The sequence below is a fragment of the Balaenoptera borealis genome (genome assembly GCF_965194805.1).
Source record: "Balaenoptera borealis genome assembly, chromosome: 1".
NCBI lineage: Eukaryota > Metazoa > Chordata > Mammalia > Artiodactyla > Balaenopteridae > Balaenoptera > Balaenoptera borealis.
This window is the reverse complement of record NC_138860.1, coordinates 107349165-107362513: the sequence shown is the minus strand read 5'-3', so window position 1 is coordinate 107362513 and position 13349 is coordinate 107349165.

The following is a 13349-nucleotide window of genomic DNA, read 5'->3' as shown; positions in this document are numbered from 1 at the left end:
TACAATAGCCAGGACATGGAAGCAACCTAGGTGTTCGACAGATGAATGGATAAAGAATATGTGGCATATATATACAATGGAATATTAGCCATAAAAAGAAACGAAATTGTGTTATTTGTAGTGAGGTGGATGGACATAGAGACTGTCATACAGAGTGAAGTTAGTCAGAAAGAGAAAAACAAATACCATATGCTAACACATATATATGGAATCTAAAAAAAAAAAAAGTGGTTCTGATGAACCTAAGGGCAGGATAGGAATAAAGACGCAGACATAGAGAATGGACTTGAGGACACGGGGAAGGGGAAGGGTAAGCTGGGACAGAGTTAGAGAGTAGCATTGACATATATACACTACCAAATGTAAACTAGATAGCTAGTGGGAAGCAGCTCATAGCACAGGGAGATCAGCTTGGTGCTTTGTGACCACCTAGAGGGGTGGGATAGGGAGGGTGGGAGGGAGGTGCAAGAGGGAGGAGATATGGGGATATATGTATATGTATAGCTGATTCACTTTGTTATAAAGCAGAAACTAACACACAATTGTAAAGCAATTATACTCCAATAAAGATGTTAAAAAAATTCAAATGATTTAAATCTTAAACAGGCTGTGTTTTCTTTGACTTCCATAGAATTAAATTAAAATCAATAATGGTAAGGCATCTAGAAAAGCCCCTAAATATTTGGAAATTAAAGAACTAACATAAATAATTTATGGTTAACTACTATAACTTTCTCCATTAGAAATATGTACAAAATTTCTTATCAATATTAGAAATTAAATCCAACAATATTTATAAGAGGTAATACATTACAAAAAAGTGAGTTTTATTCCAGGAATGCAAAGTTAGATTACATTAAAAAACTAATTAGTGTATTTCACCATATTAACAGAACAAATGGGAAATACCTTATAATCATTTCAATAGATACAGAATAATAATTTTGAAAAATTCAACACCTATTCATGATTTTTAAAACATTCCCTGCAAGCTAGGGATAGAAAGGAATTTTCTTAATCTGGTAAAGGACATCTATGGAAACTCTACAACTAATATTATACTTAATGGAGAACTATAAAATTATTTCCCCTCAAAATCAGGAAAATGCACTTCCATATACTGGGGGTCCTTAGCCAACAAAAAGCCTCAAAAAAGAAATACAACCATAAAGATTAAAAAGGAATCAGTAGTGCCCTCTTTATTCACAGGCAGTATGATTGATTATATAGACAATCCTAAACTGTATTTTAGACACACACACATGCACACGTGCATACACATACCCAAATACACACACTGACTAGAACAAAAAGTGGGGTCAATTTACAAAAATACATTTTATTTCTATATACTAGCAGTAATTAATTAGAAAATGAAATGTAAAAACACCATCTGCAATAGTATCTAACAACAAAGAATACATAGGAATAATTTTAATGAAAGTAATGCAAATTTTATACACTGGAAACTACAAAACATTGCTGTGAGAAATTAAAGACTTAGATGGAAAGATATTGTGTTCATGGAATAAAAGACTTGACACTGTTTAGAAGGTCTCCCAACTGATCCACTGATTCACTCTAATTCCAAACAAAATCCCCAAATTATTTTTTATAGAATTTGAGATATTCTAAATTTTATACGAAAATAAATAGGACTTAGAGTAGCCAAAAGAATCTTGGAAAAGAACAAATTTGGAAGACTCAGGCTGTATGACTTTAAAAAGTTTACTGTAGATCTTAAGTAATTTTAAGTGATACGATCTTGTCAGGTAAAACTGTGTTTTGGAGTGCCACACACTACTGTAATAAACAAGGTATCACCTCTACTGAGAACACACACTATCCAGCTACAGTAAAACAGACGGTATGATTCCACTTACAGAAGTTCTTGAACAGGCAAAATTAATCTATATGATAACAGAAATCAAAATAGTGTTTACCTATGGTGGGTAGGCTGTGACCAGAAGTGGGCACAGGTAACTTCCTGGAGTGATAGAAATATTTCATATCATCATTGGCCTCTTGTTATATGGATGTCTCATTTGTCATATCCTCATCAAATTTTTTACATAAATCACTGTATATAAATTTTACCCCAGTTAAAATAAAAGATTAATATGAAGATCATAATTTAAAAGAATATATCTTTACATTTGTTATCCAATAAATATGCAGACAAATTAGGCAATAAATACATTTTGGTAAGTTATATATTATATATTATTTTATTGATATTCAGTGACGAGCAAAATCTTTTCATTCAAATTTCCAAAAGTTATATGAAGATTAAATCCAAGAAAGAAAAGCATGGCATGATGAAAAAAATTTTAATATATCCCACCTATTGTCTTTATACCTTTGTAAATTGCCTTAAAGCTTTTCAGGAAAAGATGTCTCCGGTTACAAATGCTACATAACAAATTACCCTAAAAATTTCTGTATTAAAACAACGATTTTCTTTTTGGTCATAATTTTGTGGGTCATGAATCTAAGGAGGACTCATCTGGGCCATTCTTGCTTGGGGTGTCTGAGGTGGTTGCAGTCAGATGTGGGCTGGGATTGCAGTCACCGGAGGGATTGCCTGGGCTTGATGTCCAGTACGGCTCACTCATATGAAAGTGAACGGCTGGCTATTTGCTGGGACCTCACCGGGCTGTCAGCCAGCGAGTCTACAGTGGCCTCTCCAGCATAGTGGTCTAAAGGTAATAGGACTTTTTATATGGCTGCTCAAATCTCCAAGCACGAGTGTGCCAGTGAACATGACAGAAGCTGTGTTACCTTTTCTGATTCAGCCTTGGATGTCATGCAGAGTCACTTTTGCATTCTACTAGTTACAAATGAGGCACAATCTTACCCAGATTCAAGGAGAGATGACACAGAGCACGATCCTCCACAGGAGCTGTGTCAAAGAATTTCCATTCATTTTTTTAAAAACAGCCACAGATGAAAAGAAAATAAATTAATAAAACAAATTTATTGTTTTGTTTTGACATGAAGAGTTGAGATCTATTGAGATCCAGCACATTCTAACCTGAGTGGACAGTACTTTTGAGAGATTCAAATTTTATGTAGAACTTGAGATCAATGTTGTTGTATTCATATAATCTCTCTTAATAGTTTTACCTAATCAGTATCCCTATCAATTCAGTAGTAGGAGATGTGTGGTCAGGATTTGGGAGGAATTAATACAAATATGTCCTTTTTGATTCAACAACTTCTTAGGGATGGAGGTATAAATTACTTGTTAGTTCACTTATATAGGAGCAGGATTAAGTAAAAATAAAGAGCTATTAAGCATTCTTAAGTTCAGAGGACTTGAGGGAGATTCTTTTTTATTCATTCATATATACACTCATGATGAATTCATTCATCAGTCACCTTTAATTCCTTTTCCTAGGGAGCAAGCAGTTGCCTAAACTGGAATGGCCAGACTCTAGTTCCATGAACTAGAAAGGGATATCAAGGCTCTTTTGCAGGAAAGAATCTAGCTCTGAGGCAGGGCTGGTGATCACTGAGGGTGCCTATGATTGGACAAAGGGCCCAATCACTTAGTGCCTACCAGTCAAGCTTAAGAGAAAAAGCTGAGCAAATTTTTTTTTTGGCTCTGCAAAAATCCATTTCATCTCATAACCGGACATGGGCTGAGTGCCAGCAGAGACGATGAATGCTACAGATGTGTAGTTTTCATTCAATTTATTTGCTTCAGCCTCTTAAAACATGTTGAATTGGGAAAGGCGGGTGGGATCTATAAGCTTAGTCTTTATCTTGAACTTCACCACTGATTTTGGAATGAGGCCTGGGAAAATGCTTATTTAAGAGCATTTGGATTCCTTCATTCATGCTGAATTTTGTAATAGAATAACAATTTATTTGTTCAGTTCTCTTGGTTCTGACATAATGCATTGGGTAAATATGAAGCCATATTACTCTATCGTGCAAGAAAAAATATTACTCTATCGTGCAAGAAAAAATTGATAACACCTCAGTTATTCTCAGAATAATTTTTTAAACAGGTCTCCTGATATAGTTGTAAACTAATGGCTTATACACTGGAAATATGTAGGAAAATTGTTATTTTATGCTTGTGTGCAAAAGTAAATGAGACGTCATATAAGCCAATCGATCAGCTCTGTAAAGCATCATCTGTTCTCAGTAATAAATGGTTTCCTCTCAACATTAGGTTAATTTTACTTGCTCTGACCTAAAAAGTCTCTCTTGAATCCAAACCACAGAATGATATATGGTACTAGCGGCTATGTACAATAATATCATCTTGCTGCTCTGCCCACTTTTTAAGTTGTATTTCAGGTACCATATGCTTTTAAAAGGCCCTGCTTTAGTGATAACTTTGCTACCAGTTGATGCTGCTTCTCTTCATTTCTGGACCATAAATGTGGTGTCTCTGGGAAACCTCAGATGGCTGGACCAACCCTAGTCTGAATGAGGTGCCACTTCCCTCTTTATGCCATTGAACTGCAATGCCCAGCATTAGAATAATGAAATAAAGAGGCTCAGAATACTGGAGCGAAAGAAAGATAAAAGTAATTCAACTTAAAGCCTTTGTTTTAACTCTCAGGTCATGGAGGCCAAGAGTGCATACATGTTTTTTTCTGAAGTCACACATCATATGTCTCCAGATCATCAATCAATCCCTTTTCCATTGAACTCTTCTGTTATAAAACATTAAAGCAATTTGGAAAGTCAGTACTATAAAGTGTGATGACCATGAACTATTAGACTGATTTTTTATATTACTTTTGGTTACTAACCCCCAGGAACAAAATATTTTGAATATTTGGAACTCTTGGGATAAATTACCGGTTAAAGCTCTCATGATGGTGATAATAGCTTTTGTGTATTTTGTATCCCCTTTTATTACTGGACAGAGGAATCATTCCCAGACCTTAAGTTTTCCTCCTTGTCATTTAACTATCATGTAGATTTTCCCTGTGATAAAAGGTCTTCTTTTCCCTGCCATGGATATGGTAGCCTTTCACTAAATGTCTGGCCCCATTTAGATAGGCTCCTGCTTTATTGCCTGAACCTGTATCTTCCTAAATACATAAACCTTCAGTTGCATCAGAGACAAAGAGCATTAAACAAATTGGAATTATCTCTTTTGACCTAACAAATAGAAGAGCTAGCCATTTGATGCAACTTATAAAACATTATCTCTAATAAACAACTTTCTCATTATAATTATTTTGGTATGCTAATTCTCATGTATTACTAGCTACCTTTTTGTACTAAATTATAGTGCTCATATTTTTCTTTGATGAAATTTGACGGAATATTTAGATAGCTTTAGAACATACATATATTAAGCAGGCCTACCATTACCACACAGAAATTTCGTGTGTTCTTTGAGTATAATTTGACCCCAGCCTTAATATTGCTGATAAAATTAGACATCCTTTTAAAAATCATTACTCAAAAAAATAACATTTTAAAGAATACAAGTGAGAAAACACTTCAGCCTTAACAAGTGTATGCCACACTGTGATTTCATCACTTGTTAAGGATATTTAAAAAGAAACAACTTTATATTGTTAAATTATGTAATTTAAAAAATTTACTCATGAATAAGAGTAAACTCTACCCTTCTGCTATGACATAATTTTTAGTAAGATAATGCAATGAATTATTTTCAAATTGAATCCAAACCTAAGTCCTCTAAGCAAGGCATTTTCTGTTGACTCCCTTTAATATGGAAGAGCTGGCTCACAGATAAATTAATGTCGGTTGGTGCACATTTCCCTTTGGATAACATTTTTTTTCCCCATCCTGAGACCAGCCATAAGCCATTTGCTTGGGTTTATTAGTTCTTAGAAAATGCTTTAACAAACTGGAAGGTTTGTAATATATCAGCACACCATGCATTGCATCTCAATGAATGGCATTCTCAGCACTGGAATTTGGAGTCTCTTATTGTGCAACAACGATATGTATAGTAGTACTGCTGACCTAGCTAGTTTTGGGAAAAGGTCTTCTGAAAAGCTAAGTGCTGCTAACTGAATGCTACCTTTGTTTTAATGATCTTTATTCAGAAAGATAATGAAAAGCAGAAAACTCGGTCATACTTCGTAAGATCAGACGCACCACACATAGGGATTCATATGTATTATTGAAGAATGGTTGCACTGAGTAATTATATTCTGTCTCATTTATAACCTCAAACTTCCGGGGAGAGCAGAAATAAATTATGTCAAAACTCTTCAACTATAAGCTTAAATTCTTTCTTTAGAATACCACTCTGGAATTCTATAATTTTAATCACATTCCTGAAATAGGGTTTAATAGTATTCCCCTTACTTTTATTTCTTTCTTGCTTCTACCACCAAGTAGGATTTTCTACTGTTGATTATACAAGAGACTGTGGATTTAAAAGTGGCTCAGAACTCCAGAGTTCTAATTTGGAGCCTTGAGAATAGCTGGTTTCACACCCAGACTATACTCTATATCTCTTCTCCATTCTGGGCTCACCCATTCTGTCATTGTGTATAGCTATATGTCTGCGACAGATATAGCTAAGCTATATCTTCATTTTCATAGCGTGAGTTGTTGCTGGGAGTTTTACTGAGCCAGAGACTACATTTCCTAGACTTTTTGCAACCAGGTTAAATGATTTTCATCAATGGAATGGGAACTGAGTGGGAGGTCACTTTTGGACCCGGGTTTTTTTAAAAGCAGTTACGCCTTCTCCAATGTCTCTCACACTCTCTCCCTTTCCCCTTCTCCTGGCTGCAGGACGACAACACAGAAATCCTAAGGGAATCCAGAACCACAGGCAGAAGGAACCTGGTTCTCTGAATCACTGCATAAAGGAATGTCACATTCACCAAACAAGAACAGCCACCTTGGAATTTTGCATGAGTAGGAAATGAACCTCTCTTGAGGTTACTCATGGAAATTTGGTGATTTATTTGTTACAGCAGTGAACATTTCCTAACTATAATAGTTTTATATGCTTCTATGAATTTACAAAGAAGTAAAACTGGCTTGTTTATTTTTGAAACTTCTATTTCCACCTCCCACTCAGTGTCTAGCACAGTGTTTTCATAATCAGTGAGTAACAAAACTATCTCTTACTGAGTTCTTGCTATGTGGGGATCACTATGCCGAGAGATTTTCATTCATTATCATAATCATCTTTACATCATATTACAAAATCATTACAAGGGAATATGAAAAAATGTAACCTCTCCATGGACACAGAGAAATCATATAGCTTGCTCAAGGTCACACAATAAAATTTTAAACCCATAATGCCTAATTTCAAAACGTATTTTTTATACTAAACTGTTAAATCTTTGCAAATTTCATTTACTGAGGGCTTTCTCTGGGCCATCTTTGTATTTTGCCTGAATCATCTCATTTAATTCTCCAACAAGCATATGTGAAAGGTAATAAGAGAAGAGGTAAGACTATTTTATAGCTTTTGTGCACTTAAGCATCTTTCAAGCAATTGCCCTGTGCACAGTTTTATGGTATGTGAAATCCAAAGAAAGTAAGTTTATTTGCTATTTTACAGAGTGGTTAGATAGCCAAATGTTGATATAACCACAACTGAAGAACTTAAGCAAGTCATAGTGGAACTTTAAAATCAAGAAAGCCTATAACTTGGATATGAAAGGCTTAACTAGAAAGATATTTTATTAGTTTGCTAGGGCTTAAACAACTGAGTGACTTAAATCTCAGAAACATATTGTCTCACAGTTCTGGAGGGTATAAATCTGAGATTAAGGTGTCAGAATGGTTGGTTCCTTCTGAGGGTTGTGAGAGAGAATCGGTTCCATGCCTCTCACCCAGCTTCTAGTCGTTGGCTGGCAATTTTGACATGCCTTGGCTTGTAGAAACCTCACCTTAATCTTCGCCTTTATCTTCACATGGTGTTCTCCCTATGTGCATATCTATCTCCTAATTTCCTCTTTTTATAAGGACTTTAATCATATTGAATTAGAGCCCACCTTAATGACCTCATTTTAATTTGATTACCTTTCTAAAGACCCTATGTCCAAATAGGTCACATTCTGAAGTACTTGGAGTTAGGACTTCAATATACAGATTTTGGGGGGGCACAATTCAAACCATAACAGATATTCATGCATTTACTTAATGAGCACATGACCACTAAACATCTACGGGGTGCCAGGCACTGCTTTGTGGGGCTGGGGGGAGAGTAAGCAATAAACAAAACAGATAAGGTCCCTGCTCTACTGGCATGTGGTCTCACTTGTACCTGCCTAGTCCAAAGTCCCTTCTGCTGTATCCCACTGGACTCCTTATGAATTTTCTTGATAAATTATTTTAACATGTTAATCCCATATTTTAAGTAGCTAAAAGAGTACATATATCTCCCATTTTTCATACCCTGTGCAATAAGTAAACACTTCAGCTGTATTTAATAAATGAATTTATTCCACCCAGGGATAAAGTTTGGATGTTAGAAAAGCTATTGCTTTTTTTTTTTTTATGTCCCCAGCAAGACCTTCAGTGAATTAATTCTGGCTGTGTATTAAATGACATAACATAGAACACTGTAAGCAAATTAATTGTTATTCAACATAACATTGCTGTGCATTAATTTTGCATTTCTAAGCTATTAAAATGCTTTATACACTCTAGGCCTATACTTCTGAAGTTAAGCAATTTGCAAAATGATATACCAACGGCCTTTTGAAATGTTCTTACCACATCTGCTCTTTCCAGTGCAGGGAAACTGGCAGGATTCAGGGAAGGAGATCCTCACGGACAAGAGCTAACAGGAATCAATGCACAGTCTGAAAAGATAAGTGTGTTTTAGGAGTTCTCCTAGAAGAAATTAGGCAACAGCCCTTTAAGATATGAAGTACACAAAATAACATTTCCATAGCAAGAACATCTGCCAATTTCTTGAGAAAAGAAAAATCAGAAAAAAAAAAAAATCATCTTTCTACTCAGATGGCCTCCTGGACCAGTGAGACTCAGAACTATGCTGTTGGCATCTGGATAGCATCTACTGAGCCACAGGTGTGTTATCCAATGTGGGGGGGACAGAGCAGTTCTGCAAAACTGGAACATTCTTGGAAACTGGTTCCCATCTTGCATTTGTTCTTCTTTTTGGAACATCTTCCCCTACCCCCATCTTCCATTTGCCAGGCTAATTTTCTCAGCTACGGCTGACAAATTTGAGTTACCACCTTTGAGAAATTCTCCTTGATGTCCCCAATTCCACATTAGTGTCCCATGCTCTCTGCCCCCCCGACACAGTACTTACCCCTATAACAGCCCCCACCAGTTTAAGGGTAAATGCCAACCCACTAACGTGTCTCTTCCACTACACAATCAACTTCCTGAGGCTAAGGATTACATCCTTTTCTCTGCTGTAGATCTGATGTCTGAAATTTAGAGATGCTCAACATGTATCTGTCAAAAGAAAAAGTTAGAATGATAAATATTATATCCAGTTCTTTTTCTAAGAACATATTATTTAATTTAAACTAGAAAAGCACAGTATAAAATGAAGAAGCATGTGGATACACAGTATTCATAATTAAATAAGGGATTTTCTGTTGCTGCTCTGTCATTTATAGTTGGATGACATTTGAGAAGTCAATCTTGCTGAAACTTAGCCTCTTCATGAATAAAAAAAAAAAGTCTCATCCACCTCCCAGGGGTGTTGTGAGGATCACCTGAGACACATACGCGAAGCATTTTGTAAAAGTATCAGGTTTGTTATTATCACTAAAAAAATCAGTGTCATAAGTCAGATTGCATAAAATTCACTTATGGAAAGAACAAGTACCCAAAGATCCTCAAGTTTGCTTTATTGCCAAGAATGCTTTTGGTAAATTTTTCTCTGTATCATTGTCAACAAATGTTTATGGAACTTGTGCTGGAAACTTGATTTGCATTTCTGTGAAAGTGTGGGAGGACTGGCATCATCAAATGTGTTTCTTTGTTAAATGATAAGTCATTTGAATTCCTTCATTTTGTGGATTGCAACCTTTGGCGTGCGTTTGTTCAGAGTAGAAGCTTGGTGTGCTTACACTAGGCTCAGCGAGGCTTTTGTAAGATAAAGTAGTGAAACCAACCACTGTTTTTGACTCCTTTTTGTTTTTCGTTCCTGTGGCACAATATTAGTTTACTGTTTTAGTTTCTTCTTGCTGCAAATTATCACCAATTTAGTGGCTTAAAACAACACAAGTTTATACTCTTACAAATCTGGAGGGTCAGGAGAATGATATTAAAGTGTCACCAGGGCTGTGTTCCTTCTGGAGGTGTCACTGGGGAATCATTTTCCTTTTTCAGCTTCTAGAATCTGCTTGCATTCTTTGGATCATGGTCTCTTCCTTGTAACACTCCAACCTCTTGTTTCCACTGTCGTTATCTCCTACATCTCATTTGACTCTCTCTCCTCCGCCTCATAAGGTCCCTTGTGATTATATTGGGCCCACTTAGATAATCCAGGGTAACCCTCCTCATTTTTTTTTTTTCTAATTTATGTTAGATGGGGCTGAGACAACAGGGAAGGAGGCTTTCTACAGAAGGTCCTTTGTGGCAAACCACTATGGGAGGAAATTCCTTCTAAAGTTGGCATTGTGCATTTCCATTCTATCATTCTACTGTGCTGTGGATGCCAGGTGGGTTTTTTTAAATTAATTAATTATTTAATTAATTAATTTATGGCTGTGTTGGGTCTTTGTTTCTGTGCGTGGGCTTTTTCTAGTTGCAGCAAGTGGGGGCCACTCTTCATCGCGGTGTGCGGGCCTCTCACCATCGCGGCCTCTCTTGTTGTGGAGCACAGGCTCCAGACGCGCAGGCTCAGTAATTGTGGCTCACGGGCCCAGCCGCTCCGCGGCATGTGGGATCCTCCCAGACCAGGGCTCGAACCCGTGTCCCCTGCATTGGCAGGCAGATTCTCAACCACTGCGCCACCAGGGAAGCCCCCTCCTCATTTAAAGATTCTTAATTTAATCACATCTGTACTCTTTTTTTGTCATGTAAGGAAACAAATTCACAGGGTCTGGAGATTTGAACCTCTTTAGTCCAGTGGACATCTTTGAGAGGCCATTCTGTTTACCATGATATCCAAAACCTTTTCTCTTTTTGAACTATTGCTTTTAGTAGCATTGGAGTCACTGTTTTCCGGGATTATAAGTGATGAATTTATAGCTTGTATTAGGTATTTGATCAGGTTGTATTAGATAGCTCTAGTTGCTGTGTAACAAATAACTTCAAAATTTGCTGCTTAGATTAACATAAACACACTACTATATATAAAACAGATAACCAACAAAGACATACTGTATAGTTCAGGGAACTATACACAATATTTTGAAATAACCTATAAGGGAAATGAATCTGAAAAAAACATATATACATATGTATAACTGAATCACTTTGCTGTACACCTGAAACTAGCACAACATTGTAAATCAACTATACTTCAACTAAAAAAATTCCCCCGGACTTCCCTCATGGTGCAGTGGTTAAGACTTCACCTTCCAATGCAGGGGGTGCGGGTTTGATCCCTGGTCAGGAAGCTAAGATCCCACATGCCTCATGGCCAAAAAAACCAAAACATAAAACAGAAGCAATATTGTAACAAATTAAATAAAGACTTTAAAAATGGTCCACATTAAAAAAAAAAAAAGTCTTTAAAAAAAAATTCCCATTATTCCCCTCCCTTCTGGGAGAAGGTGTTTTTAGAGTACAAGCCCTTCCTTCCCCATTCCTTGATCAATGAATAAAGTTTCTGCTTGCATACAGAAAAAAAAATTGCTACTTAAAACAACAAGATGTATTATCTCACACAGTTTCTAGGGGTCAGGAATACAGTAGTGGCTTAGCTGGGTGTTCTGGCTCAGGTACTTTCTTAAGGTTTCAGATGTCCTCTGGTGCTGCAGTCATCTTCAGATTTCACTGGGCTGCAGCAGCGGCTTCCAAGGGCCCAAGGACACTCACAGACACAGATGGCAAGCTGGTGCTGGCTATTGGAGGGAGGCTTCAGTTCTTCACCAAATGGATTTCTAAATAGACTTGTTGAGTATTCTGACATGGCAGCTGACTTCCCCTAGGGAGCGTAATCCAAGAAAGAGCAAGATGAAAACCTGCAGTGTTTTATGAACTCCCTTTGGAAGTCACACACTGTAAGTTCCACACTGTCTAACTGGCCACCCAGGCCAGCCGTGAATCATTGTGGGAGGGGACTACACAAGGGCAGAAATACCAGGAGGGAAAGATCTTTGAGACCTTCTTGGAGCTTGGCTACCACGTAGGTGGTACCTATGTACTAAATAGGTGTACACAAGTGAGTGTTCTCTTGGTGTAATTAAATGTTAACCACCTGTGAGACTGAAGTAGGTCCCTTTATTAAATCAGCTATGTATATAGTCTCCTAAGATGAATCAAGAAAAGGCAATGGGGCTTCCCTGGTGGCGCAGTGGTTGAGAATCTGCCTGCCAATGCAGGGGACACGGATTCGAGCCCTGGTCTGGGAGGATCCCACATGCCACGGAGCAACTGGGCCCGTGAGCCACAATTACTGAGCCTGCGCGTCTGGAGCCTGTGCTCCGCAACAAGAGAGGCCGCGATGGTGAGAGGCCCGCGCACCGCGATGAAGAGTGGTCCCCACTTGCCACAACTAGAGAAAGCCCTCGCACAGAAACGAAGACTCAACACAGTCATAAATAAATAAATAAATAAATAAATAAATAAATAAATAAATAAATAAATAAATAAATAAATAAATAAATAAATAAATAAAAGAACGTGAATTTCTTTAAAAAAAAAAAAGAAAGAAAAGGCAATGATGAGCTTTTTCTCAGACATGAGTAAGAGGTCGGGCATATAGCAGCATCAATGTTGGAATGCCAGTATTGTGACTTGAATTTCAAGGATCTTATCTCTAATCCAAGCCATGCTAGAAAAGAAAATTTACTGTACGATCCACTACAAGTTATTTCACTTCCTTTCATCAGATAAACGTTAGGAATCGATTCCTGACTGTCGTCTAATAGTCTAGCACGTTAACTCCTAAGAACAGTTTTCCTCTGCTGAAAAACCAATCTGAAAAGAAGAAATGTGTGCAGAATTCTGAGAGAGATGAGCATCTGGCCATCGACAGTTTTTCTTCTTTAATATAGTCTTCTGACATTTTCCCAGCTTGAAAGTTTCACCTTTCAGAACACTCTCTGGTTGATTTCAGGATCTGCCACATCCCACTTAGTGTGTTACAGAGTATTAACAAATTACATGCTTTGCTTTTATATTTAGTGTTTTCTGACAGTGTAGTTTTACTACCTTCTACTTCTAACAGTAGCCAAATGAGCTTTAAACTATCTCATCATCTCTTCATTTATCCT